The sequence below is a fragment of the Somniosus microcephalus genome, chromosome 28, assembly GCF_052327205.1.
Source record: "Somniosus microcephalus isolate GS21.2 chromosome 28, FLI_Smic_1.0, whole genome shotgun sequence".
In the NCBI taxonomy this organism is placed as follows: Eukaryota; Metazoa; Chordata; class Chondrichthyes; order Squaliformes; family Somniosidae; genus Somniosus; species Somniosus microcephalus.
The window spans coordinates 28300523-28316242 of record NC_141014.1 but is presented as its reverse complement, the minus strand read 5'-3'; the positions used below and the strand labels follow the sequence as shown (position 1 = coordinate 28316242).

The 15720-nt window shown below is 45.2% G+C and overlaps 1 protein-coding gene across 2 annotated transcripts in view; it reads left to right on the top strand.

Annotated features, from left to right (window-relative positions):
• Positions 1-241: 241 nt before the first annotated feature.
• Positions 242-15720, top strand: part of LOC147099468 (protein phosphatase 1 regulatory subunit 29-like) — a 566107-nt gene continuing 550628 nt past the window's right edge. Inside the window, exons 1-2 of one of the 2 annotated variants that reach the window (XM_085969640.1) lie at positions 242-421; positions 2705-2886. The gene's annotated coding sequence lies outside the window, so the exon portion shown is untranslated. Of the gene's footprint in view, positions 422-461; positions 841-2704; positions 2887-15720 lie in introns of those variants that run through there. The other variant, XM_085969642.1, reaches the window with a different exon arrangement.

Here is a 15720-nt window from a genome sequence, read left to right as displayed (position 1 = left end):
AGCTGGGAGCAGCATGTTGCAGTGCTGAAGCTAAACATTTTCAATCAAACCAGCCTGAATTAATCACTTTCTTTTAAATGCCAATAAAATTCCAGCCTGGTGCAGGAGCCCTGAGCCTCGGCATCAACAGCAGCCTTCTCTCTCTCTATGTATGTGTGTGTGTGTGTGTATATGTGTGTGTGTGTGTATATACGAGAGAGATTGAGAGAGAGAGAGAGAGAGAGCCAGCCAGCCAGCGAGAGACTACAGAGTGGAGTTAGCTGCTCAAGCACACATCCAAGCAGCGGCACTGCAGAACTCACAGCAGCTATTATCCATTCAGTCCTCAAAATTTCATTTAAGGGGATTTTTCCTTCACACGTTGGCAAGAGGAGCCATTTGTGGGTCAGCCTTGGAGATGGAAGCAGCCTTTCTGTCTAAGGTATAGAATATTTTTAACCTAGCTTTCTGAGCAAGAGGAAAACAAAATCTCTCTATTCCTCGTTTTTGCATGCAGTGCAAGTGTGTGTGTGTGTGTGTGAGACCTGAAGCTGCAAGTTCTCTTTTTTTAAATAAAGGATGGTTTGTGATATCAAGGATCTGGTTAAATAAAAATGAAAGCTCTCTTGGAAAAGGGGGAATGGTTTAAAAAAATGCAACAGTGGTTGACTAAAGTAGAAATAGCAGAGGAATGAATTATCAGCACGAGAAAAAAAAAGCATTATAAATTTGTGCCCATTATCTGACGTGGAATCTATTTGGTAAGCTGGCTACCCCTCAGTCAGTGGATTCACAGGGGCTGAGTGGTTGGTGGATTATGGTATTGTAATGAAATTTGCAAGTCTTAGGGCTTTTAAAACTGTGAGTACTGCACCTTGGCGAGAAGTGATTTGTGTGTGTCTGTATGTGTGTGCGTGTGTGATTTTGATTAAATGGAGCATGAATATGATTACATTGTATTCCTACCAAAAGATCTCATAATACTTAATTCAGGGGCTTGACTGATGATTGCACGGGTGATATATATTGCAGCAATCTTTTACTCTATAATGAAGGGACAGAACCTTGCAGCAAAACTGTGTATTTAAGAGGGAAAAAACCCCCCCACTCAGATTCATTGAGTTGGAATCTCCACCCGGGATCTTTCATTTCTACCTGTCAGTCAAGACTCAATGCCTGGGCTGTAAGTTTAAGTGACAACGGATTGAATGACCCTGCTCCGTGCAGTGTACAGATCTACTGACATGCACTGTAACATGGGACTGATGTGTTCAGCGGGCTAATGATTCATATTTGCAGTCACCCTGCTCCTAAGAATAGCCTTTGAATAGGTGATTATGAAGATAGAGCTACTACCTTGCATTGTACAAGCTAAATGCATCTGTATTGGGCACACATCTATTTAACTATATATGCATCAACTTACAACAAATACTATGGGTAGGTGGCTGCATGTATGGATGTGTAGCTACAGACTGTTGCATGTAGGAGATTGCATGTTATGTCTCGAAATCTATTTTGCATCATAACTAGTTAGACAAGATCGAGACTATGTTGGACCCAGGGAATGTTGGGGTATATGGAAGCACCGACCAGACGTCATATCTGGAATGATATGGAAGGGTGGATAGATAGATAACCAGATGTGTGGATTGATACATAGGCGCAGTTGGTAAAACAAAAAAGTTTGTGTCGAATGATTTTAACTTCAGGAACTTCACTGTTAACATCTCTCGGAAATCTGGTAACGGTGTGGAGTTCTTTAGTATTCTGCTTTAGTTACCAGATGTTGAAGACCTCTGATCTGAGACTGTTAAAACAAATTTGCAATGCTGTGCGCAGCCAAACAAGGGGAATCGTGATTTGAGAGTTCTGATCTATAATGCATGAATTGTAAGAATCACGGTACATGGACATAACTATCGGTTTGTTTATGCATGTATGTCAGCACCTGTATCTATTTAGGGATGTGTATAAATAATACACCTAATATATATTATTGATTGCTATAATGTGAGTGAAAACCTGTTAAATATGTGTTGTCTATAGGATGTTATGCATTATTTGCACTAAATATATATTGTATTAGATCTTATATATAATGTACAGAGAAGTATATATTCTGTCATGTCTATTAAGACAAAAGCCATCTACTGATGTACACAAAAAATCTGCCTGTCAATCTGTTTTGAAGTCTGTTTGGCTACATAAATTCTATCTATCTATATATCTGTTATCTATCTAACGATCAATCCACCTATTTATTTTTCTATCTATCCTTTATCCATCTATCTATCTCTTTCAGCATTTATCTATCTATCTATCTATCTATCTATCTATCTATCTATCTATCTATCTATCTATCTATATCTCTTTCAGCATTTATCTATATTTCTCTCTTTATCTCTATGAATGTATCTATAAATCTATATCTATCTCTATATCTCTAATTCTATCTCTATCTCTATTTATATCTATTCCACTATTTCTTTATTGCTGCATGTATCTAATTCTCTCTCGATGCATGTATCCATCTCTATTTCTCTCTATGTACATTTCCATTCATCTATCTATTTAGATCTCTCTCTCTCTGTATACATGTTTGTATCATCTTCCTCATTTACTGTCTGTGTCGTACTCTCGTGTTCTGAGTTGCTGTTTGAGGTAAGGTCTGTGTCTCTGCGATTTTATCAATTTTTTTTGGTAAAATTTATTTTCCTTGCAGGGTTCCAGCCTTTGGAACTGAGACTCAGACACATACAAGGACCCTGAATCCTTAAAAGGCAATTGAGTACCTTTTTTACTAAACAAAATAGACATTAAGAGGACCAGGGGATTTTAATCTGCTGTGATAGGAACTGAAACGCCCAAGGATATAATCGGTTTTGAACTTAAATAATCAAGAAGGTAAGACACATTTTAATATCTTGTCCATATAGCGCCTTTTCTATGATCCTTGAGTTATGTGTACAGACAAAGTCATTATATTTCCTTGTATGTCAGAAAAGCAGTTATTCCCTAGCCACAATGCATCAAATACTGTTTTAATACATAGCTATTGCATAAAAGGGCTTTTGCTGGTATTCTCTGGTGGTGCTTCATGTAAACAATGTATGACAGGGTTACAAGTGGACTGGAAAAATCCCTTCATGGTGTGGCTTGAGGGAAAGTTGTGATTGGCTGGGAGTCATTGTTAAGTCCGTGGGAAATGCATAGCATTTCTCGGAGACCCCAGACCCTCTGAGTTGCACCTGCTGCTGGACGATGAACTGAATTTCTTTATTCATTCATTTTATTAAAAAGAAGTTCGAATTGAAACAATACCGTGGTTAAGCAAACTTGTGGCGACGCGATGCCAGTGGGTTTCAGTCGCCTTGCCTTTAATAATCTTGATATAATAGAGGTGTTCAAAACTATGAAGGGTTTGGATAGAGTAAATAGGGAGAAACTGTTTCCACTGGCAGGAGGGTCGGTAACCAGAGGGCACAGATTTTAGGTAACTGGCAAAAGAACCAGAGGGGAGACGAGGAGAATTTGTTTTATGCAGTGAGTTGTTGTGATCTGGAATGCGCTGCCTGAAAGGGTGGTGGAAGCAGACTCAATAGAGACTTTCAAAAGAGGGAAATGGATATACACTTGGAAAGGGCCCCATTGCAAAGGGCTATGGGGAAAGGGGCAGGGGAGTGGGATTAATCAGAGAGCTCTTTAACGGGCTGAACGGCCTCCGACTATGCTGTACATTTCTATGGTCTGGATCTGAAGATGGCTGTCCCTGGGTTTGGTTCTTGCTGCCAAGTCCCGCTCACGTCTTTTAACTGTCCCGTTCGAATTGGGATTTTCCAACAACTAATTCGCCATTTCTATCGAGGAGGATCGTCAACCGTCCAGGATTGTCCTGGAGTATCCTGGAATTAAAGATTAGTCTTCTGAGAGAAACCCAGGAGAAAAATCATAGGGGAATGAAATAATTGCATGCTTTTATTTAATTTTCTTTTAACACTTTTGCCTTCTACTTATAAAAAATATTGCAGATGGGGGTTTGGGGGGGGGTGCGGAGAGAAAAGGCTGTTTGACTGGGCGGGGCAGTTGGAGGATGAAACTTTCAGGAATACTTCCAACAAGACTTGGCAAACCCTAGGCTCTAGTGTCGACCTGAATTGCAGGTCGAGAGAGGGGGCGATTTTAAGCCTATTGGCACAGCAGAAACCTGGCGGGCGGGCGGTTAAAATCCCCCCCCTGGCTCTTACCTGTCCGTAAGCCGCCACGGTCGCAACATCTGCAATTTTAACCTGCTGCCCTGAGCAGGCGGCATGGACGGGCGCCCGGAGCCAACGGGGTCCTTCTTTACACGTGTTGCGGCCCGATGACATCGTTGAGACCCGACTGTAATTTTAGCTCAGGCCTGAGCGGGGAATCCACCCGGAGTTAAAATCGGGGCCACAATGTTATAAACACATATAACATTGCACAACTGTGAAGAGATGTCAGATTGCCTGATAACTTTGGGACCGGTTTAGGTTAGATGGAGTTTTATTGAAGGAGGCTACAATATCCTTTAAAAGAGGAAAATGTTTGACGGTGCAAATCAGGCTGGAATCATTGAGCCCACTGTAATTATCAGAACAACTAAGGCTTCGAACAGCTTAAAACACGCAAACCACATTTTTGAACTGATACAGGAGTGGATGGGCTTATTGGCCATCTCCACGATTTTGGCTTGCAAGCCTCCCTTTATACCCCCTGCTACTTGGCACTCAGTTCGCTTTAGGTCATCAAGTTGATTTAGGGGAAGGTTTGGGAAGAAAGGGGTTTTTGAAACACGGAAGACTTATTTACATCCGTTTAATTGGTTAAGTAAATGGAGGATAATAGGTGACTGGCGGTGACTGATGAGGCAGCAAGTTAATCGAATAGATCTGACTGTGTCATCAGCTGGATTGCTATCTCAAACAGACTGACAGATATTACCGAGTCCCAATCAAATATAGTCCTTGTTTACTTACATTGGACATTTACATATTTTACCATTACATGGCAGGCGGGCGAGTGTGGGAATCAAAGAGCACAGAAGCTCCTTTCTCCAGCTCCCACACTAGTATACTGGGATGGGGGGGGGCGGGCAGGTGGGCATTGCTTCACTGGGATATGCATAATCCCACGTATGCTATACAAGACATGCTTTAGAGGATGTTCTTTGCAATGTACGGATAGACATGTACGGATTTCTTATTATCTCTCTGTGGCTCAGTGGATAGCACTCTTGCCTCTGAGTCATAGAAGACAGGAGCAGGAGTAGGCCATTCGGCCCCTCGAGCCTGCTCCGCCATTTAATGAGATCATGGCTGATCATCCAAATTCAGTACCCTGTCCTTGCTTTCTCCCCATATCCCTTGATCTCTTTAGCCTTAAGAAATATATCTAACTCCTTCTTGAATATATTTAATGAATTGGCCTCTACTGCCTTTTGTGGTAGAGAATTTCACAGGATCACCACTCTCTGGGTGAAGAAATTCCTCCTCATCTCTGTCCTAAATGGCTTACCCCTTATCCTTAGACTGTGACCCCTGGTTCTGGACTCCCCCGCCATCGGGAACATCCTTCCTGCATCTAGTCTGTCCTGTTAGAATTTTATAAGTTTCAATGAGATCCCCTCTCATTCTTCTAAACTCCAGCGAATATAAGCCCAATCGACCCAATCTCTCCTCATACGTCATTCCTGCCATCCCAGGTATCAGTCTGGTGAATCTTCGCTGCACTCCCTCCATGGCAAGAACATCCTTCCTCAGATAAGGTGACCAAAACTGCACACAATACTCAAGGTGTGGTCTCACCACAGCCCTGTACAACTGCAGCAAGACACCCTTGCTCCTTTACTCGAATCCTCTCGCTATGAAGGCCAACATACCATTTGCCTTCTTAACTGCCTGCTGCACCTGCATGCTTACCTTCAGTGACTGGTACCTTCAGTGACTGGTACACAAGGACACCCAGGTCTCGTTGCACTTCCCCTTCTCCCAATCTATTGCCGTTCAGATAATAATCTGCCTTCCTGTTTTTGCCACCGAGATGGATAACCTCGCATTTATCCACATTATACTGCATTTGCCATGCATCTGCCCAATCACCCAACCTGTCCAAACCATACTGGAGTTTCTCGGCATCCTCCTCACAGCACACATGTCCACCCAGTTTTGTGTCATCTGCAAACTTGGAGATATTACATTTAGTTCCCTCGTCTAGATCATTAATATATACTGTGAATAGCTGGGGTCTTAGCACCGATCCCTGCGGTACCCCACTAGTCACTGCCTGCCACTCGGAAAAAGACCCATTTATTCCAACTCTTTGCTTCCTGTCTGCCAACCAGTTCTCTATCCAAGTCAGTACCTTACCCCCAATCCCATGTGCTTTAACTTTACACACTAATCTCTTATGCAGGACCTTATCGAAAGCCTTCTGAAAGTCCAAATATACCACATCCACTGGTTCTCCCTTATCTATTCTACCAGTTACATCCTCAAAAAATTCCAGTAGATTAGTCAAGCACGATTTACCTTTTGTAAATCCATGTTGACTTTGTCCGATTCCGTCACTGTTTTCGAAGTGCTCTGCTATTACATCTTTTATAATGGACTCTAGCATTTTCCCCACTCCCGATGTCAGGCTTACCGGTCTATAATTCCCCGTTTTCTCTCTACCACCTTTTTTGAATAGTGGGGTTACATTAGCTACCCTCCAATCCATGGGAACTGTTCCAGAGTCAGAAGGTTGTCCCACTCCACGGGACTTGAGCACATAAATCCAGGCTGACACTCCCAGTGCAGCGCTGAGGGAGTGCCGCACTGTCGGAGGTGCCGTCTTTTGGGTGAGATGTTAAACCGAGGTCCTGTCTGCTCTCTCAGGTGGACATAAGAGATCCCATGGCACTATTTCGAAGAGGAGCAGGAGAGTTATCCCCGGTGTCCTGGCCAATATTTATCTCTCAATCAACATAACTAAAACAGATTATCTGGTCATTATCACATTGCTGTTTATGGGAGCTTGCTGTGCGCAAATTGGCTGCCGCGTTTCCCACATTACAACAGTGACTACACTCCAAAAAAGTACTTCATTGGCTGTAAAGCGCTTTGAGATGTCCAGTGGCTGTGAAAGGCGCTATAGAAATGTGAATCTTTTTTTCTTTCTTTCTCTAGTTTTCCTTTGTTGTTTTCTTCACCTTAGGAGTATCATGGCAGAGAGTGACAATCAGTTCTCACTTGTATTATATCACTAGCCAGAGGTACTGTATTAGGATTGGATTTCATTGTCTATATATATGTTAGGCAAGGTGCTATACATTGCATTTGTTGCTGGTATCAGTTGATCAACTTGACAAACCAACTGCTGTGCCGCAATGACTACATCGACTTTACAGCACAGAAACAGGCCATTCGGCCCAACTGGTCCGTGCCGGTGTTTATGCTCCACACGAGCCTCCTCCCACCCCTCTTCATCTAATTCTATCTTCTATTCCTTTCTCCCTCATGTAGTTATCTCGCTTTCCCTTAAAGGCATCTATGCTATTCACCTGAACAATTCCTTGTGGTAGCGGGTTCCACATTCTAACCACTCTCTGGTGAAAGAAGTTTCTCCTGAATTTTTAAAAAATTCACTTATGGGATCTGGACGTCGCTGGCAAGGCCAGCATTTATTGGCCATCCCTACTTGCCCTTGAGAAGGTGGTGGTGAGCCGCCTTCTTGAACTGCTGCAGTCCCGTGTGGTGAAGGTACCCCCACAGTGCTGTTAGGGAGGGAGTTCCAGGATTTTGACCCAGCGACGATGAAGGAACGGCCGATATACTTCCAAGTCAGGATGGTGTGCGACTTGGAGGTAGTGGTGTTCCCATGCACCTGCTGCCCTTGTCCTTCTAGGTGGAAGAGGTCGCAGGTTTGGGAGATGCTGCCGAAGATGCTGCAGTGCATCTTGTAGATGGTACACACTGCAGCCACGGTGGTGGATGGGGTGCCAATCAAGCGGGCTGCTTTGTCCTGGATGGTGTCCTATTGGATTTATTAGTGACTATCTTATATTTATGGCCCCTATTTTGGACTCCCCCACAAGTGGAAGCATTTTCTCTACATCTACCCTATCGAACCCCTTCATAATCTGAAAGACCTCTAAAGAATTGCTATGATTGGTTGCTTGGCTGGCATAGGGAGGGTCACTGATATCAGTCACGTGCATCCAGTACGCTGTGTGACCATTAGGAACAGGAGGAGGCCATTCAGCTCCTCGAGCCTGTTCCACTGTTCAATTAGATCATATGTAAGAAGTCACACAACACCAGGTTATAGTCCAACAGCTTTATTTGAAATCACAAGCTTTCGGAGCGCTGCTCCTTCATCAGGTGAAGTGGAGAGATACATATAGGCACAGCATATATAGTCAGAGAATAATGCCAGATGATTACAGGTAATCTTTCTAACTGCCCTTTATCACACCTCGGCAGAGAGATAATCACAGCAATCAAAGGTGTGAATGGTGTCCAAACAGGTCAGTCAGGAAAACATTACATCAAAGAACAATGAGGTGGGGTCACAAGGGGTCAAATGTTGCATGACCCAGGTTGAAACGCGTGGGTGGGCTAAGTCAAGAGATACTGATTAGGTGATGTAATACCTGAGTTTGACCTTAGACTGTAGAAGTCTGAGGGAGGTAAGAAGTTACTGAGAAAGTTAGAGCAGAAGATGGTTGAACGTGAGTAGGCCATTCAGCTCCTCGAGCCTGTTCCACTGTTCAATTAGATCACGGCTGACCTGTACCTCAACTCCATTGACCAGCCTTTGTTCCGTAACCCTTGATATCCTTACCCAACAAAACTCTAGCAATCTCAGTCTGGAAAAATTTCAATAGACCCTCAGCATCCACGGCCTTTTGGTGGGCCGAGTTCCAGTTTTCCACTACCCTTCCTGCTTTCAATTCGAAATGGCCTCGCTCTTGTTTTAAGATCATGCCCCCCTGTTCTGGATTCACCCACCATAGAAGGTAGTTTCTCTGTGTCTCCCCTATTTTACTATCAATGTTTTCTTTTATTATAAAGAAACCCGTCCCGAAAGGCAAAGCTCCATGGCCCAGGACGAGACCAGGTTGAAAGGCGTGGGTGGGCTAAGTCAAGAGATACTGATTAGGTGATGCAATACCTGGGTATGACTTTAGACTGCAGAAGTCTGAGGGAGGTAAGAAGTTACAGGAAACTCTCGATTTGCCGGCACCTAAATCTCTGTTAACCAGCAAAATTCAGGAGTAGGTTCAGGTTAAGTTTTACTTCATATTAGTGGCCGTTCCTGGATCTGTGGCTGTGTAACCGGGTTCCTGCACCTGTTGCTAAGCAACAGGGACGCCTGGATCTTGTGGCGGGGTTCCTGCACCTGTTGCTAAGCAACAGGGAAGCCTGGATTTGTTGCTGTGTACGGAGCTCTCGTACCTTTTACCATAATCCGGACTTTTTAAAACCGGCACCACGCCGGTCCCGTCGGTGCCGGATAAAAAAGAGTTTCCTGCACTGAGAAAGTTAGAGCGGAAGATGGTTGAACGTGAGTAGGCCATTCAGCCCCTTGAGCCTGTTCCGTCATTCAATTAGACCATGGCTGATCTGTATCTTAACTCCATCTATCGTTCCGTAACCCTTAATACCCTTGCCTAACAAAAATCTACCAATCTCCGTTTTGAAATTTGCAATTGACCCCCAGCCTCAACAGATTTTTGGGAGTGAGAGTTCCAGATTTCCACTGCCCTTTGCGTGAAGAAGTGCTTCCTGACATCACCCCTGAACGGCCTGGCTCTAATTTTAAGGTTATGCTCCCTTGTTCTGGACTCCCTCCACCAGAGGAAATAGTTTCTCTCTATCCACCCTATCAACTCCTTTAATCATCTTAAACGCCTCAATTAGATCACCCCTTAATCTTCTATACTCGAGGGAATACAAGCCCAGTCTGTACAACACGGGACGGGCTCGACGGGCCAAATGGCCTCCTTCTGTGCTGTAACCGTTCTAACACTGAAACTGATGGTGGAACAGGCTCGAGGGGCTCTATTCCTCTATTCCTATGCCCAACCATCTTCTTCTCTGACTTTCTCCGTGACTTCTTACCTCCCTCAGTCTGGAAATAGATTGGGAAAAGGGGAAGTGCAACGAGACCTGGGTGTCCTTGTGCACCAGTCGCTGAAGGTAAGCATGCAGGTGCAGCAGGCGGTTAAGAAGGCAAATGGCATGCCGGCCTTCATAGAGAGAGGATTCGAGTACAGGAGCAAGGATGTCTTGCAGTAGTTGTACAGGGCCTTGGTGAGACCACACCTTGAGTATTGTGTGAAGTTTTGGTCACCTTATCTGAGGAAGGATGTTCTTGCTATGGAGGGAGTGCAGCGAAGATTCACCAGACTGATACCTGGGATGGCAGGAATGACGTATGAGGAGAGATTGGGTCGATTAGGCTTATATTCGCTAGAGTTTAGAAGAATGAGAGGGGATCTCATTGAAACTTATAAAATTCTAACAGGACTAGACAGACTGGATGCAGGAAGGATGTTCCCGATGGCCGGGGAGTCCAGAACCAGGGGTCACAGTCTAAGGATAAGGGGTAAGCCATTTAGGACGGAGATGAGGAGGAATTTCTTCACCCAGAGAGTGGTGAACCTGTGGAATTCTCTACCACACAGGGCAGTTGAGGCCAATTCATTAAATATATTCAAGAAGGAGTTGGATATATTTCTTAAGGCTAAAGGGATCAAGGGATATGGGGAGAAGGCAGGGACAGGGTACTGAATTTGGATGATCAGCCATGATCGCATTGAATGGCGGAGCAGGCTCGAGGGGCCGAATGGCCTTCTCCTGCTCCTATCTTTTATGTTTCTATGTCCGCAATCAAACGCAGCACTAACATCATTCAAAATCCTTCTGCTTGAAAATTAGGCCGAGTAGCATGTTTGTGCTGAAGACGTTTTGAAAAGGTTGCAGACTCTTACTCACCTTGTCTCACTATAGGTAGAGATAGGCACTCGCAGTGGCTTTTGTCCTCACGACTAATGGTTCTGATCGAAGCCGGTGAGGGAGATGCAGAGGTGATTAAAGCACATCTCATGCTGGCCACGCTGGCTCACTTAGTAGCGATGCTCAATCTTTAAATACTGCCGATTTTCTTGGTAAGAATGTCGGTGGCATCCCTTGGTGTTCGATGCTCAGGGCACTGCCTGGTGTGGATCTGAATCATTGAGGCCAGCAAAGCCCCAGGTCTGTGCCGAGCTAGCTAGTCGGGCTGTCAGTAGGGTATTCTAATTGTCTCCAGGTCCCCAGGCTAGGGAACGGAAGCACCAGTGAGGGTTCCTGCTTCTGATTGCTACCCAGTGGTGCTTTTTGGAAAGTGTGTGTGTGTGTGTATGTGCGTGTGTGCATGCGTGCGTCTGTTTGTGTGTATGTGTATGCATGCATGTGTGCGCGAGTGTGTGTGCGTGTGTGTAATGGCATGCGTGCGTGTGTATGCGTGTATGTGTATGCATGCGTGTGTATGCATGCGTGTGTGCATGCGTGTGTGCGTGCGTGTGTATGTGTATGCATAAGTGTGTGTGTGTGTATGTGCATGTGTGTGTGCACGCATGTGTGTATGTGTGCGTGTATGTGTGAAGTGTGTGCATGCATGTGTGTATGTACGTGTGCGCGCGCGTGTGTATGCATGCATGTGTGTATACATGCTTGTGTGCATGCGTGTGCATGGGTGTATGTTTATGTGCAGGTGTGTGTGAGCATGCATGTGCATGCATGTTTGTATGTGCAGCTGTGTATGTCCTAGTGTATGTGCGTGCGTGCACGCGTGTGCGCATCCGATGAGGACAGGATTGGGATCATCTGTGCTGCCGCTAATATGGCGAAAAATGCCTGTCAACGCTCACGATCTGGGCGTGCACATGGTGAATAGAGGCTTGGGTGAAATATTGAGGGCGGCCAACGCTTGTGGAGTCGTGCTTCAGTACGAGTCAAACGTCTTTAGAAGAGGAGGGTTGAAAATTGACAAATAAAAAAGACACATAAAAGTGTTGAATAAATATATATAGTATATTAAAAAAGCATTGACTGGAAGTGACTCCAAGATTGCAATTCAATCTGGGACTGTTGATGTTGAGGAACTGCACGCATTTCAGTCTTGTAGTTAATTACATCATCAGAACCCCTTGATTGAATTACAGCCTTGCAGTTTGATCCCAAGTACCTGCAACTCTGAACACGCAGCACATATAGGAGAGGACACACAGCACAGAAGGGCCGAGTCATCTGATCCCTTCACGGCTCACCAAGTTTAGCAGGAGCAGCTGAGTCATCGGGAGGTTCCAGGTTCAATCCTGAGGCTCTTCTGGGTTAGCTATCCTCAGCTAGGCTGCTGCTATGGGCTCTACAATTAGCCTCAGCAACATAGGCTAGACGACAACACCAACTTGTCTTTGTATAGCACCTCTAACGTAGTAAAGCGTCCCAAGGCGCTTCACAGGGGCGTTATCAAACAAAATCTGACACACGAGACACATAAGGAAATATTAATACCCATGTCCTTTAGGGAAGAACATCTGCCGTCCTTACCCGGACTGCGCCTACATGTGACTCCAGACCCACAGCAATGTGGTTAACTCTTAACTGCCCTCTGAAATTCAAGAAGGAGTTAGATATAGTTCTTAAGGCTAAAGGGATTAAGGGATATGGGGAGAAGGCAGGGACAGGGTACTGAATTTGGATGATCAGCCATGATCTCATTAAATGGCAGAGCAGGCTTGAGGGGCCGAATGGCCTACTCCTGCTCCTATCTTCTATGTTTCTATGTTTCTATGAAATGGCCGAGCGAGCCACTCCATTGTAACAAACCGCTACGACGCAGTTCAAGAAGGCGGCTCACCTCCACCTCCTCAAGGGGCAACTAGAGATAAAAAAGAAAGAAAGACTTGCATTTCTATAGCGCCTTTCACGACCACCGGACGTCTCAAAGCGCTTTACAGCCAATGAAGTACTTTTGAAGTGTGGTCACTATTATAATGTAGGAAACGCGGCAGCCAATTTGCACACAGCAAGCTCCCACAAACAGCAATGTGATAATGACCAGATAATCTGTTTTTGTTATGTTGGTTGAGGGATAAATATTGGCCAGGACACCGGGGATAACTCCCCTGCTCTTCTTCGAAATAGTGGCCATGAGATTTTTACGTCCACCTGAGAGAGCAGACAGGGCCTCGGTTTAACATCTCATCCGAAAGACGGCACCTCTGACAGTGCGGCACTCCCTCAGCACCGCACTGGGAATGTCGGCCTAGCTTTATGTGCTCAAGTCCCTGGAGTGGGGACTTAAACCCTCAACCTTCTGATTCAGAGGCGAGGGTGCTGCCCACTGAGCCACGGCTGACACTCAATGGGCAATAAATGCTGGCCTTGCCAGCGATGCCCACACATCCCGAGAATGAGAAAAGAAATTAGGACAAGTGGTCACAGAGGTAGGTTTTAAGGAGCGTCTTAAAACAGGAAACCTCCATCAACTCCGACGTCTAAAATTTAAGGGAGCACTGTGAGATTGGAAGAATTTGCCTGGAATTTCTGTGGGGATTCTGTGGTGCGAGGTCAGTGGAAGTCCAAGAGAACTGGTATAAATGGTTATAGAATCATAGCACGGAAGAAGGCCATTCGACCCGTCGAGCCCGTGCCGGCCCACTCCGGCTAGTCCCACTCCCCTGCCCTTTCACCATAGCCCTGCAAATTTTTTTCCTTCAGGTACTTATCCAACTCCCTTTTGAAAGCCGTGATTGAGTCTGCCTCCAGGGTCAAAATCCTGGAACTCCCTACCTAACAGCACTGTGGGAGTACCTTCACCACATGGGCTGCAGCGGTTCAAGAAGGCGGCTCACCAACACCTTCTCGAGGACAATTAGGGATGGGCAATAAATGCTGGCCTTGCCAGCGATGCCCACATCCCATGAACTAACTTTTAAAAAGTGTGTCCGTTGACCAGTATGTTGGGATGGTACTGATGTAAGAAAACTACTAGGCACTTGGTCTAAGCGTTAAACAAAGCTTTAATCAACTGTTTTACAACATGGAGGTCTAGTTGTGTCCTTCACTAGTTCCTGTTAAGAATGTCCTGCGCAAGCTGGGCCCGTGCCCGAGTATTTATACTCTCCCTGGACAGCGCCATCCGCAGGCCGCTCAGTATTATTTCATAAGTCTTTCTTTCATGAATGACTGATTCATGTCAGCTACATTGAGAGAAACCCTACTTAGAATTAAGCATAAAGTTGGTTGTGTAGTGTTGGACAGTGAGTGGGAGTGGCACCGTACGTTGAAACCTTGACCATGCTGCCCTGCAAAGAGGAGGAGGGGGCTAGTCATGCCCAGGAACCCCTGCATGTTGACTTGCTGTACTGTTCTGATGAGGTGAGTCAGGCCTGTTACTTCCTCATAGGGAGAGAGGCCTGACATGAATCAGTCATTCATGAAAGAAAGACTTAGGAAATAATACTGAGCGGCCTGCGGGTGGCGCTGTCCAGGGAGAGTATAAATACTCGGGCATGGGCCCAGCTTGCACAGGACGTTCTTAACAGGAACTAGTGAAGGACACAACTAGACCTCCATCTTGTAAAACAGTTGATTAAAGCTTTGTTTAATGCTTAGACCAAGTGCCTAGTAGTTTTCTTATGTCAAGGCCAAATCAGGAAGGCACTTGCCTCAGATTCTCCTGCTGTGTATTTATGTAACCTGGAAACCTAGGTGAAGGGCCCAAGCTTCTAGTACAGGCCATCATCAAGAATGAAAAGAGTAGCTCGTGGCCAGTTTCAGCCGAGCATTGGGCTGGGAGTCGGGCACTTACTTGCCATCTCAGTTGCAGATGGTGCGATGCATAGGAGACTGGAGAATCATAGAATCGTGGAATGGCACAGCACAGAAGGAGGCCATTCGGCCCATCGAGTCTGCGCCGGCACTTTCGAAGAGCAATCCAGTCAGTCCCACTCCTCTCGCTCTTTCCCCATATCCCTGCAATTTTTTCTCCAAGTATTTATCCAATTCCCTTTTGAAGGCCACTATTGAATCTATAGCCACCGCCCCATCAGGCAGCGCGTTCCAAATCCTCACCACTCGCTGCGTAAAAAAAAGTTTTCTCCTCGTGTCGCCTCAGGGTCTTTTGCCAGTCACCTTGAATCTGTGTCCTCTGGCTATCGACCCTCCTGCCACTGGAAACTGTTTCTACAGAGAAGTGTCGAAAATACGCTGAAGGAAAAAGATGAAAAATCTGCACATCTAGAAACAAAGGCGATCCTGATCAATAATCTAAATGTAACGCTCATAAAAAAAAGTTTTATGTAAAGCTTGGCCTTTGACGTCTGCCATCGATCAGCAATTCTCAAAAAACCCCACCACGCTTGCATTTTCTGCTGTTATTTTTGATATTACCGAGCCGTCCAATCTGGTACGCAAGATGATGTATCATAAAATGCATTGCTATAGCAACGGGGTAGACTAGTCCAAGCTATTACCATAATCACCAGTAGTGATGTGCAAAGCCGGGACAAATATCTGAATCTCCCCAAATTTGGCCAGCGCCATCACGAAGAACAATGAACTTTCATTAGATCGCATTTCTGTTTTTTTTGTGATGAAGACGTGTAAAACTAATTTAAGTTGGCACCAAGTCCAACCTTTCCAAGCTGGCACTAAGCTGTGGAAGAGACGCGGACTTTAA